This window comes from Globicephala melas, chromosome 6, assembly GCF_963455315.2.
Source record: "Globicephala melas chromosome 6, mGloMel1.2, whole genome shotgun sequence".
In the NCBI taxonomy this organism is placed as follows: domain Eukaryota; kingdom Metazoa; phylum Chordata; class Mammalia; order Artiodactyla; family Delphinidae; genus Globicephala; species Globicephala melas.
Window position 1 is genome coordinate 47,212,506 of NC_083319.1, and position 20,078 is coordinate 47,232,583.

The 20,078-nt window shown below is 39.4% G+C and overlaps 1 protein-coding gene across 1 annotated transcript in view; it reads right to left on the bottom strand.

Moving 5' to 3' along the window:
* The window catches only part of TMC1 (transmembrane channel like 1), a 389,456-nt gene that overhangs the window by 264,615 nt on the left and 104,763 nt on the right, over positions 1–20,078 (bottom strand). Inside the window, exon 3 of the mRNA XM_060300845.2 lies at positions 2,528–2,670. The gene's annotated coding sequence lies outside the window, so the exon portion shown is untranslated. The remainder of the gene's footprint in view (positions 1–2,527; positions 2,671–20,078) is intronic.

The following is a 20,078-nucleotide window of genomic DNA, read 5'->3' on the forward strand; positions in this document are numbered from 1 at the left end:
TTGCGGTATGCGGACCTCTCACTGCTGTGGCCTCTCCCGTTGCGGAGCACAGGCTCCAGACGCGCAGACTCAGTGGCCATGGCTCACGGGCCCAGCCGCTCTGTGGCATGTGGGATCTTCCCAGACTGGGGCACGAACTCGTGTTCCCTGCATTGGCAGGCGGACTCTCAACCACTGCGCCACCAGGGAAGCCCTGTTATAACATATTTTTATAATTATATATACATGTATATATTCATATGTATATGTGTGTGTATTTTTTTTCTCTTGTCCAAAAGAAATTTTTAAAAGGGCCTGTTTAATGAATCTACTTATTATTGCTTCCTCTTATCTTAGGATATGTACAGATATTAGTGCAAGTTATATAAATCCTGAAAGAACAAGTATTATCACTAAGAAAACATTTTATCAATTAGGATATTTCAATGTACGATGACAGACATTAACTAGATTTATTGTGGTAATAATTTCACAATATATACAAATATTGAATCATTATGTTGTACACCTGAAACTAATGTAATGCTGTATGTCAATTATACCTCAATAAAAGAAATAGAAATTTTCAATCAAAAGCATCAGAAATCAACCCAAGTTCAGCAAAAGGAAGTTGTTACATCAGAAAGAATACAAAATCTACAGGAAGGCTGAAGAAAAACTCAGAACCAGGTCAGGATGGGAACCAAGACCACTGGAATTGCTAGACCTTCTTTTCAGGCTACTGCTACTGCTGAAATTAATAAATGCATGCCAATCATTACTGTTATTTTGTACTCAAGTTACTTCATTCAATGTTCAGAGTCCTGAGAAAGAGAACTCACTTGGCTTAGCTGTAGCCATATGTTCACACTTAACTTTAGGACTGGGGAAATTATGCAGCACCAACCATATGACTTGAGGTGGTAGGGTGGGTGGAGTCCTAAATGAAAGTGAGGACAAGTCCTGGAACTGGGCTGAATGCTCCTGAGTGACCACAACAACCTCATGTAACTTCCATGGTCCATCTCCTTTTGCTGTCCCCACACTGTTCTCTCCATGCATGGACCTTCTTCTAAAATGTCCCCAAATAACATAATGTAGCTCCTTTGCTGAATACACACTCACAGCTTCTCCAAATGAAGATAATTTAAATTCTCACTACCTCCTGCACTTGTTTCCAAGTCTAGGATCTCTTGTTAGGCATCCATTTCTCCTCTAGTTTCAACATGATTCTATTTCAATGTGCAGTAAGTTATGGATTAAACAAGTATATTTAATCACCACCTGTTATGGGTTGAATTATGTCTTCCCAAAATCTACACATTGAAGTCCCAATCCCCAGTATTTCAGAATGTGGTCTTATCTGGAGACAGGGTCTTTACAGAGATAATCAAATTAAAATGAGGTCATTAGCAGGGTGGGGGAGGGAGGGCTAATTCAATATGATTTGCATCCTTATAAAAAGAGGAAATTTGGACTCAGAGACAAGGAGTCCAAATTTATTTTAAGGAATTGGGTCATGTGATTAGGGAAGCTTGGCAAGTTTAAAATCTGATGGGGGAAGGCCTGAAGGCTGGAGACTCAGGAAAAGAGTTACAATTTGAGTCTAAAGGCAGTCTACTGACAAACTAGGAAGAGCTGATGTTATAGATAAAATCTGGAGGAAGTCTGCTGCCAAAATTCTCTCTAGCTTGGGGGAACATCAGCCTTTTATTCTACTCGGGCCTTCAACTGATTAGATGAGGCCCATCCCCATTATGGAGAGCAATATACTTTACTCGAAGACTGAAATGTAATTCTCATCCAAAAACACCCTGAAAGAAAGATTCCGAATAATTTTGACCAAATATCTGGGCATCTTGTGGTCTAGCCAGGTCAGTACATAAAATTAACCATCACACATGGTCTTTCTGCTATGTGTACATCCTAGTACTTCTCTGTGTATCCAAACCTCTTCTTTTTATCAGACCAGGCAGATTGGATTGGGACTCACTCTGCCAACCTCATTTTAACTTAATCACTTCTTTACAGGTCTTATCTCCAAATACAGTCACATTCTGAGGTACTGGGGGTTAGGGACTCAACATATGATTTCAGGGGTGGAAGGAGGGACACCATTCAGCCCATAACACTATGATTACTGCTATACTTTACTAGCACTACAATCCGACTATGACTACCACTGCACTAGTCCTTCTCTTGTCCTATTACTAACACTTCCAGAAAGTCCCTTCCAGTTTCAATTTTCCATTTTTCTATAAAATAGATTGTACACAGAAGATACCATGAAGCTCAAGGTTTCCACCAAGATTGCATACAAGTTCAGCCAGAGTTCACGGAACACAGCTTACATAGCTATTGAAGAATATTTCAAGACACAGGAATTTTGATCAAGGAGGAAATGCCAAACTATAAAGAAGTTATAAAGGCCAGGAAGACTGGCAAAACCGAGACCACCCTCCCAGGGGGAGTTTGAATCTGTTAGTGGTTACCAACAGCAAAGTTATCCAGCTCAGGGAGCTGAAACATTCTGGGACTAAAGACTCACCAGTAGTTGTTAGATGTCACAGGGTTCATCACTTGAATGGCTGGTCTGGTTTCCTCAGTAGTAAGAGTCTAAGGAATGTTTACCCTTCATTCCTCTTTCAAACATTAAGTATATAATTGTGTTTACCAATTTTATGGTAACCCCTAGAAAATAATTGAGAAATAATGCCAGTTAAGGAAAATGGTGAATCCACACGGAAGATACTCCAAATACACATATGCATTCATACCTTACAGATATTTTAACAGGCCAGGAAATAATGAGCTTTCTCTGTTTCATCTTATATTCCATATAAATGAAACTGTATGCACAAAGACAGTAAGATACCCAGAGATGAACACTGAGACATTCTTAAGTTTGTGTTTCCCATGGTACCTCATTCAGTGTCTTTTACATAATCTTCGTTCAGGAAATATTTGCTGAGTTTAGTAGAGAGAAAACTCTCCAAATTCTGATGATGCTAGCTTTACTGCTGCTCTATCTCTCATTCAAAAATACGTGCCATGTGCAGCTACCCTGCTAGTCACTGAACAAACAAGGTCACATCATGGATTTATCCTGAAGTTTGAGAGTCTATAAATAGTTCCAGTCAGCCCAACAGTCATTTATTCAGCCTGTGTTATGTGTAAGACGCTATAGAGCTTATCATCCATTAAGGCAGACTGTGTGTACATGAATATCCATAATTCAAGGCAATTTGCTCTATTAATAGAGAGATAAATAATGTATTCGGCATGGGGAACAGGGCTAGGACAAGGCAGGAAACCAGAACCAGTGCCAGACTGTGGAGCGGTTTGAAGGCTGAGCAGTACTCTAATTACCACTGATAAATTCTTCTGTTGCCATTGATAAAGGTTGAAAAATTTGGAGACACAAAGCCTAGATAGCCTTATTGCCCTAATAGGCACAGAATGGAGTAGTATGATAGTACTGACACCACTTCAGAGAATAACACCATTTTAGTGATAAAAAGCCCAATCTCATCCTCTCCAAAGCATTCAGTTATGAACCAAATATACCAATGTCTTTGTATTTTAATCCATATTATTGAAGCAAGCCAGATTTAAAACTCTTTAATGCCATATGCCGTTAAGATAAAAATCATTAAAGGGAAAATAGTTACATAATCTCCCCAAGGCCCTTCCCTATTCCCTTCCATCTCTCAGACTGACATAAAAGGAGGAGGGAACAAATCAGAGAAAGAGGTGAAGGTGACTCACAAATAAAGAGCTGTGAGAGAGGGAGGAGGGAAGATAGAGAGTAAAAATCATATAGACTGCTTCCCTGGTGGCGCAGTGGTTGAGAGTCCGCCTGCTGATGCAGGGGACACGGGTTCGTGCCCCGGTCCGGGAAGATCCTACATGCCGCGAAGCGGCTGGGCCCGTGAGCCATGGCCGCTGAGCCTGTGCGTCCGGAGCCCGTGCTCTGCAACGGGAGAGGCCACAGCAGTGAGAGGCCCGCGTACCGCAAAAAAATAAAATAAAAAATCATATAGACTGGGGAGAGAGTTTAGGTAGGGAGTGCATGGCAATGGGGAAGGGGTAGTTAGTTGTGAATAAGAAAATGTAAAGAATGGGGAGAAGGTAAAAAAGGATATGATGATTCTGATTTGGATCCCTTTAATATCCTTTGAGAGATACAAGAACAGATTTCCTTTTTAATGTGGAGGAAGAGACAAGACTGCCTACGAACAGTTTTTCTGAAATGCCACACTCTTCAGAGACTGAAACCTTGGGGTCCCCAATTTATTAGGATTGCAATAGAACCTAAAATATTTTGGTTGAAGTGAAATGCAATACATGTACACCAGACACTTGCAAACTAGCAATTAAATTCTGATTTACCCTAGAAAACTATTTTCTTAACCTAGTGACACAATTTCAAAACAATGGATATGAAAATAAACATTTTAGGGATTCTGAAAACCCAATTAGGACATGGGTTTCTGTTGTTGTTGTTGTCTAACTACCTATTATTTTTCCCAGAAGCAAGCCACTTGAAGTATCTAGGTCAGAAATGAAAATCTCTCCACACCAACTGAATCGTAAATGCAAGCATTTAATGAAAGCTTCATTTCTTTACAATCTATGGAATACATTAGCCAGTTAATGTTGATCTTTTAAAGTGCCATGTCTTTTATTTATGATAAAAATATGTATATGCATGTGTGTATTCATGCCACATAAGTGGTATACACTGATACATTTATCAAATTAATTTAAGCATGTAATAACCACAATGCCACAAAAAAGCCAGGCTTACAATTTGTTTATTGTTAATATCTGACATCAAAAGTTCCTGGAGTCTCAAAGCTGTAACCTAAATAATTAAAAAACAAAGAAACAATTTATCGCTCAGTGCTCCAGAGTACCTAAACCTTCCACAAAGCAGGCTAAATGATTAAGCATAGGTTATAATACTTAAAGGTACTGAATATTTGCATTCAGAACCAAGACAGCTCTAAAACAAGCAACTGGGTGAGTGGGAGAATCACGCAACCTGAAGCAGATAAATACACATCCAGAGCCCCTGATGTCCACAAGATGAGTGTGGAAATAGGAATCTAAAGCAGAGGGAGAATGACTCTTAAAGAAATACCTGTGTTATAAACTGCTTATCATCATGGCTTGTAACAAGCCATCATTTAATGGCCATTAACAGGACAACCAGCTAGCAATTACTCAGAAAATGAATACTTTTCAAATTTGTGTGAACAATAATAATGAATGGATATGTATATAAGACAGATGTTAAGGGACTTCCCTGGTGGTCCAGTGGCTAACACTCTGCACTCCCAGTGCAGAGGGCCCAGGTTTGATCCCTGGTCGGGGAACATGCAACTAAGAGTTCACATGCCGCAACTAAAGATCCCGCATGCTGCAACTAAAAGCTGGCTCAGCTTAAATAAATAAATATTAAAAAAAAAAAAGATAGATGTTAAGACTGTCGTGGGAAGTCCCTTGCAGTCCTGCTTAAAGGAAGGACTTCATCCTTGAACAAAAGCTGAAAGTAATTCTAAACATAAGTTCCCCTATTCTCTGAGAGTAATGAAATGGGGCACAGCTCTCCTTTTGATAAAGACCCATGGAAGGGAATAAGGCCGAGCAGCAGTCCTTACCTCAGCTCCTAATCTCCAGTCCATTTCAGTCCCAAGCCATGTCCCAAGAAAAGAGAAGGTAGGGGTGGAATGAGGAGAAAGAAATGGCTCCAGAATCCATCTAGGGCAGAGGCTAATCCTGCTAACGCGCTGATATGTTGTCTGGCCAGCACTGTGTTTTCAAATGGAGAAAATTTACATTTAAAATAAATACAGATTTCTAGCATTTCGGAAAAATTAGAAATCTCTGAGTTGCTATGCTCACTTCAGGCAGAGTTGGGTAGTTCTTGCTACCTTTAGATAGGGCAGGTGTTCTCTGGTTTACCACACTCCTCACCTCTCCCTATTGTGTTCCACCTGATCCACTTTATTCATGTGTGCTACTTGCCCAACCCTATAGGCATGAGGGTTTACCACTCTGGGATTAATGTACCTTCTAAAAGCTCCAGGCAAAACTGTCATGCGTTTACAAAAGATTCTATAATTTCCAGAGTTTTCCTGAGTTTCCAGTCTGCTCCAAGGTGAGCTGCAAGACATGGAATCTTGCCTATTTATAGTTGGTTCTCTCATAATCCATACAGTACCTCAGTAAATGTTGCTTGTTACAAGCTAAGTGTAGAATGGACCAGAATAACTCTCAAAGAGCTCTGAACATCCTTAGTTTACTCAAATCCAAACCTTTGGATCCTTGGTTGGCCTTAAACTGAAATAGTCCTGGATTGTTAGGGGATAACCAGTTGTGCTGACATGGAGGTCACAACAGACACCCTGCATGGGGGCAAGTTGATGTACAGTGGAAAAAGAACTTGACTAGTGCAAAGGAGGAAAAACTTCCCTCTACTATCCTAGGTTCTGTAACTGGCCTAAGAATTAAACTGACATAAGACAGATTAACAAGAGAAAAACATGCAAATTTAGTTTAGTATTTTTATGTGCACATGGAAGTCATCAAAAGGAAAATGAAGACTCAAAGAAGCCATAAGCCTGAAAGCTTATGTATCTTTTTAAACAAAGAACAATAAATTGTGGGGATGTGACAAGACAAATGGTCTTAGGCCACAAACAGTAAATTGTGGAACGGTGACTAGGAAATATATGGGGAACCTAATGGGAGATAAGGGTTATTTTAGTAGATTTGTTTGTACAGAACCATTTCACTGTTGAATCCCAGTCTCTGGTGATAAGAATGTTCTTCTCAGTACAAGGAGGGCACCTTTTTCATAGGACATTTTATGACCTGCTTTTAGGTACAAAAAGGTCAGAGAGCCCTACCTGCATGTGCTGTTTCTCAAGTGCCTTCAGCTCAAAATAAATGCCAAAGTGGCGTATTTTGGGGTGGCATGTTCTGAACCCCTTCACTAGGCATTAGAAGTCCCAGATGTATTGATTCCATAAATAATACTTATTGGGACTTCCCTGGCGGTCCAGTGGTTAAGACTCTGCATTTCCACTGCAGGGGGTGGGGGTTTGATCCCCGGTTGGGCAACTAAAATCCCACACACCTCGTGGAGCAGCCAAAAAAAAAACAAATAAATGCTTATTTATTGCTTACTATGCACTAAGTACTGAGGATACAAACATGAATACAAGATCCTTTAAAGAGTTCAGCCCAGGGAGGATTCAAATAAATAGATAGTTTCAGTGAAAGCTATATGAACTTGAGCCTGTCATTTAACCTTTCCAAACTCTGTTTTTCACCAGGAAAAAGGGGTTGACATGTCTGTTTCTTGGGGGCTTATTTCTTGCTACAGTGAGAAACAGCTGAAATAATAAATAATAAATAATAGTTGCAAGCCATGAAACACAGGCAGCAAGATGATTGAATTGGAGTCTTCCTGCCTTTGTTTCTTAGGACTGCAGTATAATAGATTGCAGTCAAAAAGGTAAGCATGAGACACACCGCACTCCAAACAGAATTTTACAAAGAAATGGCCCCAAAGAACTAGCTGCATGCCAATCAGACTATGCAAGTAGATGGATGACACAAAGAAGAATCTGAGCATGGTTCAAAGTACATTTCCTATAGTTAGGAGTAACAGAAGACTCTTGCCTGACTCCTGCTAGAGGCATCTAAGGCAGAGTGTGGATGGTCCTGGGGAAATATAGATAGTAAGAGAGGGCTTAACTAACTTAATTGTTTTGGTGGGGGATCGAAGAGGGAGCTGCCACGTTGGTACTGCATTACCCACTCTGAGCTTCCCTAAGCAAGAGATATGGGATGTTTCCTGTTGACCAAAGTGAGTTATTCAAGACAGAGTGACCTCTGTTATTCTTGGGTCCTACAGAGTTGGGCCACATAGATGTATGAGGTGACCTTAGTAGAAGCTGGATGCACACCCAATGATATCTGAGGACTGAGCAAGGAGTTGCTTGTTAACACCTGGGTTACAGATGCATCCATGTAGGTAAAAGGATCTACAGGCGAGAGAAACCCAGCAAGGGAAGAGTCCATGAGACTGCAACACAGGAGCAAGAGTCCATTTTTGTTCCAAGTCCCTGCCTTCCAGGATTTCCAAGAGAGGCTGGCATTAACCATCTGCCAAGTCAAAGAGCCAAAGCCAGCTGGCCAAGAGTCAACAGTCTTATCCTTTTATCTCTCCCCTCTCCCATGCTACATTTGACTCTAGGAAGGAGGCAAGCAGGGAACATGATAGAGGAAGAGGAGACAAACTTGCTTCCTCTCCTACTGTAGGCTTCAGGCCGAAACAGAAGAGATTTCAGATTTCAGGAAAGAGAGATTTGATGTTATATTTGCAGTTTTAACTTTACATGGCCCTGGACATTTTCGAGACTGAATTAAAGTTGTGTTTATGACTTAAAATGACCATAGGACAGTTGTTTACCTTACAAACGGAAAAGACGTGGGAGTAGCCTAGATCTGTACCTAGGGTCAGATGATTATCCCCCCACTAAGAAAGAATAAAGGGAAAGTAGGGAACATAAACAACGATGCATTTGATCAAAATGCACATGTCATTCACCATATTTATGTACCATATAAACAGGAATAATTCTGAGAAACAGCAGTGTTTTTTCCTCTTCTTGAAAAGCAGCTTTTAACAATGAACTATTGCCAAAATTGCCAAAATTGGCTATTTTATGTCCTTATTCTTAAGACAAAATGTGGTTAAAGCCTATTGACAGAATAATAATGGCTATAGGTCATGGCACAGATCTGAATTTGGAGCTCAACTGAAGAGCCTTGACAAAAATTGTATTAGGGGATTGTGAACCTCTCCAAGTAATGTTGATTGAGTTGCCCCCATCCCTTGAAATTTAGGCTTTCTTCAAATTTTGGAAACATGAGCAGTCGTATCATGCCTCATGCCTCAGTGCTCAAGTTTCTGTGATCTGTCAGTCAAGTGGAATCCTTAGAAGCACCAACTGGCCCCACTTGGCAATGAAATTGAGTGTAGATAGAATAATTATGCTATGCACCTGTGCCTCTATGCTACCCTAATAAAACTTCCAAAATAGTGTCCCCATCTTCCCCACCATCCTACTCAGGAAATTTAAATTTCTTATAAAGGAAATTAAAAAGAAAAGCTCTGTGATTCAAATAAGGATTATACTCAAGATTCTGCCATTTAGAATATTCCTTTAAAAATTCAACTCTGCCCATTAAGTCATCCTGTGATTAACACATGGTTTAAATTGAAATCTGTCAAAGAAATTAAGTTTACTCCTTTACTTTAGCCTTGAAAAAAATATACCTCCAAGGAGTCTTAGGTATAAGTTGTGTATACAAAGCAGGCACTTTCTTTTTTTTTAATTGAGAATTATAAGGGTGGAAAAGGGAAAGAAAATGTCCTCCTTCTCTCCAAAGATACTCTTCTAGACTTACAACCCCGATTCCTTCCCTCAGGTCCCTCCTTCCCACTCCTACATCTCCAAATTTTTCTAGAACAGTTTCAAGATTGATGAAACACCTTTCGTAGTTTCTGCTATGTCGTCCTAAAGCTGTAATGCTTATCTTTTAGAGAGTTACTGCTGCCTCCTTCGCCCCAACCAATTGTCATGGACAGCTATGTTTTAAAATCTTTAGTGTCATAAAGATCACTGCTAATTAAACTCAACCACAGTATTCGCTCAGTGTTTGGTGTCTGTCCTTCACTGTGCATTTTCCAAAGATCTTCTTATCCCAAAGTTAATTATGCCAAAAGACAGCAGATTGTCTGAACCTCAGGGGGGATTTTTCCCGATTGCCTTTTTGCTATTATTCTTAGAGGATTATTCTTTTTTTTTTTTTTTTTTTTTGCGGTCCGCGGGCCTCTCACTGTTGTGGCCTCTCCTGTTGCGGAGCACAAGCTGTGGACGCGACGCACAGGCTCAGCGGCCATGGCTCACAGGCCCAGCCGCTCCGCAGCATGTGGGATCTTCCTGGACCGGGGCATGAACCTGTGTCCCCTGCATCGGCAGGCGGACTCTCAACCACTGCGCCACCAGGGAAGCCCTTAGAGGATTATTCTTTATTATTAGTTGAAAAAACTATCTTGAAAAGAAAATGGAATTTACAATAGAAGTTTTAAATTTTGAAAAGGTTCATATTTAATTAACATTATTAAATGGTATTAAAGCAAATATCTACACAGAAATATATCTTATCGCATTTCACCATAGAGGCATACCAACAGGCTTAGAAGAAATTGGTACTATAAAGAGAAACACGTACTTCATCAATCCATTTGAGCAGCTCCTCATATAATATTATATACTTAAAAGAAATATAAGGCATGGGCCATGCTCTCAGAGATCATACAATCTAGTTGAGTGGGTCTGAATCTTTTGAATTTCATAGACCAATAACTTGGAGAATAAAAAATGGAAGGGACAGACACGATAGAGACATCAACTTTTTCTTCTGCCCAGCTAAACAATAAAAATGACTAACATTTACAGAGTGCACACTATGTGCCAGACATGGATATGAGGGCTTTATTTATTTCATTTAGAATTTATAGCAACTGTTCTGACATTTTATAAATATATAAAACATTAATTTTATATATTTTATTATTGCTATATATAACTATATGTAGCATTATGTGTGTGTGTGTATATACTGTTATCATCCCCGTTTTTCAGGAAACTGAAGTCTGCAAAAGTCAATGATCTCAGCCTCATTGGGATTCGAATACAACCAGTCTAGCTCCCAGAACCCTTAACCACCATACTTTCTCATATCAGTTAATTTCATTGTTCCATGAAAGAGCTTTACCTTAATACTAAGAGAGTAAATAAGTCAACTAACTACAAAATAAAGATCTGTTAGATACAATGTATTTAGCTTTAGGACAAAAGCTACATTGCCCTTATTTTTGTCATTTTGTATGGATCTATAAAGACTGGCATTTGGGAGCCATGGAACAACGTTAAAGAGACAAAACCTATACATAGAAAGTGTAATTAAAATATGAGCCGATTTGTGATTCAGGTGAGCAATAAAATCACTAAAGAAGTGGAGCCCACAGTGGGTTGAAAGACTGAATGGTAAAAAGGTGTGGGGAGATAATTCCAGACAGGTAGAGGATATAGGCAGAAGCCCAAGGAAGGAAATAACGCAGGAGTATGAACAGTGAATATACCAGTTTGGCTCAATCAGAAATTTGACCCAGGATAAATGGCACAAACTGTAGGCCCATGAACTCTACCAGACTTACAATTATGTTTGTTTGGCTTGCATAATATTTTTTTAAGTAATCTATTTTTTAATATAACATACTTTCCAAAAAATGCACAAATTATATATGTGCAGCTCAATGAATTTTCACAAATTTTGAACACATTCATGTAACTCCTCATATATCAAGAAACAGAACACCTACTAGCACCCTATAAACCTCTCTCATGCCCCTTTTCCAGACACTACCCCCCAAAAGTAATTACTATCCTGACTTCTATCACCACGGATTGGTTTTGTCTGTTTTTGAACCTTACATAAATAGCATCATACAGTGTGTATAATTTTGTCTCTAAATTTTTGTGTGTTAGTGAGATTCACCCATGTTGTTTCATGCATCAATCATACACTCCTGCTCACTGATGTACAGTATTTCATTTATAAATACACTACATTAATTTATATACTCTATTGTAGATGGACAGTTGTGTTGGGGGTATTATAAATGAATACCTCTCTGACCAGGGATCAAACCTTCACCCCCTGGATTGAAAGTTAAAGTCTTAACCACTGGACCTCGAGGGAAGCCCCAGAAGTTTTTACTTCTAACTTATGGCTAGTGTTGTTGCATCCTTTTAAAGAAATCTTTGCTTCCCCAAGATCATGAAGATATTCTTCTATGTTCTCTTCCTTATTATTGTTTTACTTTTCATATTACATACACAATCCATTTGGAAGTGATTTTTATATATTGTGTAAGGTAGAGATCAAGATTTATTTTTGGGGGGGAGACCTTCAAGATGGCGGAGGAGTGAGACATGGAGATCACCTTCCTCCCCACAAATACATCAGAAATACATCTACATGTGGAACAACTCCTACAGAATACCAACTGAACGCTGGCGGAAGACCTCAGACCTCCCAAAAGGCAAGAAACTCCCCACGTACCTGGGTAGGGCAAAAGAAAAAAGGAAAAACAGAGATAAAGGAATAGGGACTGGACCTGCACCACTGGGAGGGAGTTGTGAAGGAGAAAAGGTTGCCACACACTAGGAAGCCCCTTCACGGGCGGAGGCTGTGGGTGGCGGAGGGGGGAGCTTCGAAGCCGCGGAGGAGAGCACAGCAACAGGGGTGCGGAGGGCAAAGCGGAGAGATTCACGCACAGAGGATCGGTGCCGACCAGCACTCACCAGCCCGAGAGGCTTGTCTGCTCACCCGCCGGGGCGGGCGGGGCTGGGAGCTGAGGCTCGGGCTTCGGTCGGAGCGCCGGGAGAGGACTGGGGTTGGCGGCGTGAACACAGCCTACAGGGGGTGAGTTCACCACGGCTACCCGGGAGGGAGTCTGGGGAAAAGTCTGGACCTGCCTAAGAGGCAAGAGACCATTGTTTCGGGGGTGCACGAGGAGAGGGGATTCAGAGCACTGCCTAAAGGAGCTCCAGAGACGGGTGCGAGCCACGACTATCAGCATCAGCACGGACACCAGAGATAGGGATCAGACGCTAAGGCTGCTGCTGCAGCCAAGAAGCCTGTGTGCAAGCAGAGGTCACTCTCCACACCTCCCCTCCCTGGAGCCTGTGCAGCTCCCCACGGCCTGCATCCAGGGACAACTTCCCCGGAGAACACACAGTGCTCCTCAGGCTGGTGCAACGTCACGCCAGCCTCTGCCGCCTCAGGCTCGCCCTGCACCCCATACCCCTCCCTCCCCACTGGCCTGAGTGAGCCAAAGCCCCCTAATCAGCTGCTCCTTTAACCCCGTCCTGTCTGAGCGAAAAAAAGACGCCCTCAAGCGACCTACAGGCAGAGGCAGGGCCAAATCCAAAGTTGAACCCCAGGAGCTGTGCAAACAAAGAAGAGAAAGGGAAATCTCTCCCAGCAGCCTCAAGGAGCAGCAGATTAAATCTCCACAATCAACTTGATGTACCCTGCATCTCTGGAATACCTGAATAGACAACGAATCATCCCAAAATAGAAGCAGTGGACTTTGGGAACAACAATATATATATTTTTTTCCTTTCTCTCCTTTTTGAGTGTGTATGTATATGTCTCTTTGTGTGATTTTGTCTGTATATCTTTGCTTTTACAATTTATCCTAGGGTTCTCTCTGTCCGTTTTTGTTTGTTTGTTTGTTTTTTTCTCAGTATAGTTTTCAGCGCTTGTTATTATTGGTGGATTTGTTTTCTGGTTTGGTTGCTCTCTTCTTTCTTTCTTTTTTATATTTTTAATTATTTTATTTTAATTGTTTTATTTTATTTTTTCTTTCTTTCTTTCTTTCTTTTTTTCCTCCCTTTTCTTCTGAGCCATGTAGCTGACACGGTCTTGGTGCTCTGGCCAGATGTCAGCCCTGTGCCTCTGAGTTGGGAGAGCCGAGTACAGGACATCCCAGCAACCTCCCAGCTCCACGTAATATTAAATCGTGAAAACTCTCCTAGAGAGCTCCATCTCAACACTAAGAACCAGCTCCACTCAACGAACAGCAAGCTACAGTCCTGGATACCCCATGCCGAACAACTAGCAATACAGGAACACAACCCCACCCATTAGCAGACATGCTGCCTAAAATCATAATAAGGTCACAGACACCCCAAAACACACCACCGGACACACGCCTGCCCAACAGAAAGACAAGATCCAGCCTCATCCACCAGAAAACCGGGACCAGTCCCCTCCATGAGGAAGCCTACAAAACCCACTGAACCAACCTTAGCCACTGGGGGCAGACACCAAAAACAATAGGAACCACGAACCTGCAGCCTGTGAAAAGGAGGCCCCAAACACAGTAAGTTAAGCAAAATGAGAAGACAGAGAAACACACAGCAGATGAATGAGCAAGGTAAAAAACCACCAGACCAAACAACTGAAGAGGAAATAGGCAGTCTACCTGAAAAATAATTCAGAGTAATGATAGTAAAGATATCCAAAATCTTGGAAATAGAATGGAGAAAATACAAGAAACGTTTAACAAGGACCTAGAAGAACTAAAGATATCCAAAATCTTGGAAATAGAATGGAGAAAATACAAGAAACGTTTAACAAGGACCTAGAAGAACTAAAGAGCAAACAAACAATGATGAACAACACAATAAATGAAATTAAAAATTCTCTAGAAGGAATAAATAGCAGAATAACTGAGGCAGAAGAACGGATAGGTGACCTGAAAAATAAAACAGTGGAAATAACTACTGCAGAGCAGAATAACGAAAAAAGAATGAAAAGAATTGAGGATAGTCTCAGAGGCCTCTAGAACAACACCAAACACACCAATATTCAAATTACAGGGGTCCCCGAAGAAGAAGAGAAAAAGAAAGGGACTGAGAAAAAATTTGAAGAGATTATAGTTGAAAACTTCCCTAATATGGGAAAGGAAATAGCTAATCAAGTCCAGGAAATGCAGAGAGTCCCACACAGGATAAATCCAAGGAAAAACACGCCAAGACACATATTAAACTATCAAAAATTAAATACAAAGAAAAAATATTAAAAGCAGCAAGGGAAAAGCAACAAATAACACACAAGGGAATCCCCATAAGGTTAACAGCTGATCCTTCAGCAGAAACTCTATTAGCCAAAAGGGAGTGGCAGCACATATTTAAAGTGATGAAACGGAAAAACCAACAACCAAGATTACTCTACCCAGCAAGGATCTCATTCAGATTCGACGGAGAAAATAAAACCTTTACAGACAAGCAGAAGCTAAGAGAATTCAGTACCACCAAACCAGCTTTACGACAAATGCAAAAGGAACTTCTCTAGGCAGGAAACACAAGAGAAGGAAAAGACCTACAATAACAAACCCAAAACAATTAAGAAAATGGTAATAGGAACATACATATCGATAATTACCTTAAATGTAAATTGATTAAATGCTCCAACCAAAAGACATAGACTAGATGAATGGATACAAAAACAAGACATGTATACATGCTGTCAACAAGAGACCCACTTCAGACCTAGGGACAGATACAGACTGAAAGTGAGGGGATGGAAAAAGATATTCCATGCAAATGGAAATCAAAACAAAGCTGGAGTAGCAATTCTCATATCAGACAAAATAGACTTTAAAATAAAGACTATCACAAGAGGCAGAGAAGGACACTACATAATGACCAAGGGATCAATCCAAGAAAAAGATATAAGAATTGTAAAAATTTATGCACCCAACATAGGAGCACCTCAATACATAAGGAAAATGCTAACAGCCATAAAAGGGGAAATCGACAGTAACACAATCATAGTAGGAGACTGTAACACCCCACTTTCACCAATGTCCAGATCATCCAAAATGAAAATAAACAAGGAAACATAAGGTTTAAATGACACATTAAACAAGATGGATTTAATTGATATATATAGGACATTCCATACTAAAACAACAGAATACACTTTCCTCTCAAGTGCTCATGGAACATTCTCTAGGATAGATCATGTGTTGGGTCATGAAGCAAGCCTCGGTAAATTTAAGAAAATTGAAGTCGTATCAAGTATCTTTTCCGACCACAATGCTATAAGACTAGATATCAATTACAGGAAAAAAACTGTAAAAACCACAAACACATGGAGGCTAAACAGTATACTACTAAGTAACCAAGAGATCACTGAAGAAATCAAAGAGCAAATCAAAAAATATCTAGAAAAAAATGACAATGAAAACATGACAACCCAAAACCTATGGGATGCAGCAAAAGCAGTTCTAAGAGGGAAGTTTATAGCAATACAATCCTATCTCAAGAAACAAGAAACATCTCAAATAAACAACCTAACCTTACACCTAAAGCAATTAAAGAAACAAGAACAAAAGAAAACCCAAAATTAGCAGAAGGAAAGAAATCATGAAGATCAGATCAGAAATAAATGAAAAAGAAATGAAGGAAATGATAGAAAAGATTAATAAAACTAAAAGCTGGTTCTTTAAGAAGATAAACAAAATTGATAAACCATTAGCCAGACTCATCAAGAAAAAAAGGGAGAAGACTCAAATCAACAGGATCAGAAATGAAAAAGGAGAAGTAACAACTGACACTGCAGAAATACAGAGAATCCTGAGAATTACTGCAACCAACTATATGCCTTACAATGGACAACCTGGAAGAAATGAGCAAATTCTTAGAAAAGCAGAACCTTCTGAGACTGAACCAGGAAGAAAAATAGAAAATATAAAGAGACCAATCACAAGCACTGAAATTGAGACTGTGATTAAAGATCTTCCAACAAACAAAAGCCTAGGACCAGATGGCTTCACAGGCGAATTCTATCAAACATTTAGAGAAGAGCTAACACCTATCCTTCTCAAACACTTCCAAAATATATCAGAGGGAGGAACACTCCAAACTCATTCTACGAGTCCACCATCACACTGATACCAAAACCTGACAAAGATGTCACAAAAAATGAAAACTACAGGCCAATATCACTGATGAACATGGATGCAAAAATCCTCAACAAAATACTAGCAAACAGAATCCAACAACACATTAAAAGGATCATACACCATGATCAAGTGGGGTTTCTCCCAGGAATGCAAGGATTCTTCAATATATGCAAATCAATCAATGTGATACACCATATTAACAAATTGAAGGAGAAAAACCATATGATCATCTCAATAGATGCAGAAAAAGCTTTCAACAAAATTCAACACCCATTTTTTGATAAAAATCCTCCAGAAAGTAGGCAGAAGGGAACTTACCTCAACATAATAAAGGTCATATATGACAAACCCACAGCCAATATGGTTCTCAATGGTGAAAAACTGAAACCAATTCCACCAAGATCAAGAACAAGACAAGGTTGCCCACTCTCACCACTATTATTCAACATAGTTTTGGAAGTTTTAGTCACAGCAATCAGAGAAGAAAAAGAAATCCAAATTGGAAAAGAAGAAGTAAAGCTGTTACTGTTTGAAGATGACATGATACTATACATAGAGAATCCTAAAGACACTACCAGAAAACTACTAGAGTTAATCAATGAATTTGGTAAAGTAGCAGGATACAAAATTAATGCACAGAAATCTCTTGCATTCCTATATACTAATGATGAAACACCTGAAAGAGAAATTAAGGAAACACTCCCATTTACCATTGCAACAAAAAGAATAAAATAACTAGGAATAAACCTACCTAAGGAGACAAAAGACCTGTATGCAGAAAACTATAAGACACTGATGAAAGAAATTAAAGATGATACAAACAGATGGAGAGATATACCATGTGCTTGGATTGGAAGAATCAACATTGTGAAAATGACTATATTACCCAAAGCAATCTATAGATTCAATGCAATCCCTATCAAACTACCAATGGCATTTTTCACAGAACTAGAACAAAAAATTTCACAATTTGTGTGGAAACACAAAAGACCCCAAATAGCCAAAGCAATCTTAAAAAAGAAAAACAGAGCTGGAGGAATCAGGCTCCCTGACTTCAGACTATACTACAACGCTACAGTAATCAAGACAGTATGGTACTGGTACAAAAACAGAAATACCGATAAATGGAACAGGATAGAAAGCCCAGTGATAAACCCACGCACATATGGTCACCTTATTTTTGATAAAGGAGGCAAGAATATACAATGGAAAATAGACAGCCTCTTCAATGAGTGGTGCTGGGGAAATTGGACAGCTACATGTAAAAGAATGAAATTAGAACACTTCCTAACACTATACACAAAAATAAACTCAAAATGGATTAAAGACCTAAATGTAAGGCCAGACACTATAAAACTCTTAGAGGAAAATATAGGCAGAACACTCTATGACATAAATCACAGCAAGATCCTTTTTGACCCACCTCCTAGAGAAATGGAAATAAAAACAAAAATAAACAAATGGGACTTAATGAAACTTAAATGCTTTTGCACAGCAAATGAAACCATAAACAAGACAAAAGACAACCCTCAGAATGCGAGAAAATATTTGCAAATGAAGCAACTGACAAAGGATTAATCTCCAAAATTTATAAGCAGCTCATGCAGCTCAATATCAAAAAAACAAACAACCCAATCCAGAAATGGGCAGAAGACCTAAACAGTCATTTCTCCAAAGAAGATATACAGGTTGCCAACAAACACATGAAAGGATGAACAACATCACTAATCATTAGAGAATGCAAATCAAAAGTACAATGAGATATCACCTGACACCAGTCAGAATGACCATCATCCAAAAATCTACAAACAATAAATCCTGGAGAGGGTGTGGTGGAATGGGAACCCTCTTGCACTGTTGGTGGGAATGTAAATTGATACAGCCACTATGGAGAACAGTATGGAGGTTCCTTAAGAAACTAAAAATAGAACTACCATATGACCCAGCAATCCCACTACTGGGCATATACCCTGAGAAAACCTAATTCAAAAAGTGTCATGTACCACAATGTTCATTGCAGATCTATATGCAATAGCCAGGACATGAAAGCAACCTAAGTGTCCATCGACAGATGAATGGATAAAGAAGATGTGGCACACATATACAATGGAATATTACTCAGCCATAGAAAGAAACAAAATTGAGTTATTTGTAGTGAGGTGGATGGACCTAGAGTCTGTCATACAGAGTGAAGTAAGTCAGAAAGAGAAAAATAAATACCGTATGTTAACACATATATATGGAATCTAAAAAAGAAAAAAAAGGTTATGAGGAACCTAGGGGCAAGACAGGAATAAAGACACAGATGTAGAGAATGGACTTGAGGACACAGCGACAGGGAAGGGTAAGCTGGGACAAACTGAGAGAGTGGCATGGGCATATATACACTACAAAATGTAAAATAGATAGCTAGTTGGAAGCAGCAGCATAGCACAGGGAGATCAGGTCGATGCTTTGTGACCACCTAGAAGGGTGGGATAGGGAGGGTGGGAGGGAGACGCAAGAGGGAGAAGATATGGGGATCTATGTATATGTATAGCTGATTCACTTTGTTATAAATCAGAAACTAACACACCATTGTAAAGCAATTATACTCCAATAAAGATGTTTTTTAAAAAAAGTAGATTTATTTTTTTCCATATGGCTATCTAATTCCCCCAGAAACATCTTTTTCTTTTAAATTATTCTTTACCCACTGAACTACAATGTCACCCTCATCATGAATCAAGTGAACAGACTATGTCGTTTTTGTTTTGGGACTCTGTTCTATTTGTCTATTACAACGCTTTATATCTGGTAGTGCATAAGTTCTCCAACTTTCTTCCTTTTCAAGATTGCCTTGGCTATTCTTGATCCTTTGTTATTTTTAGGTAAATTTTATAATTGACTCATTAATTCTCATATATAGTAAGAAAATGGACTTTTATTGAATCTACAGGTCAGTTTGTGGAAAATTTGCACCTTTACAATATTGAGTCTTCTAACCTATGAACATGGTATATGTCCCTGTTTATTTAGGGTTAGTATAGTTTCTTAAATATTGCACAGCATACTTTTAAAAACTGAAGATTTCATGTACAAATAAGGATTTTCAGCTTCTCTTGAAAATAAAAATGTCTGGCAAAACCAGTTTAATACTCCTGTGTGGAAACAATAGGCAGGAGCTGCCCACTGTAACTGGGACATGTGTTCTCCAACTCATCACAGTTCCTACCACAAACCCAATGCATGAATCTGGACTCATGACTGACTTCACTCATTTACTGTACCTGCTGGGCCACTAGCTATGGCTAAAAAATAAGGAAGGAAAATAGTGAAAAATAAGGTTCATCTACTCATTCTTTCAGTATTTATTGAATGCTAATTATGTGTCAAGTACTACGCTACATGTCGGTATATACCAATGAACAAAAACGACAACAAAACTGTTATTTTTGTGTTTTAACCCAAAGGCCTTTAATACCATCAT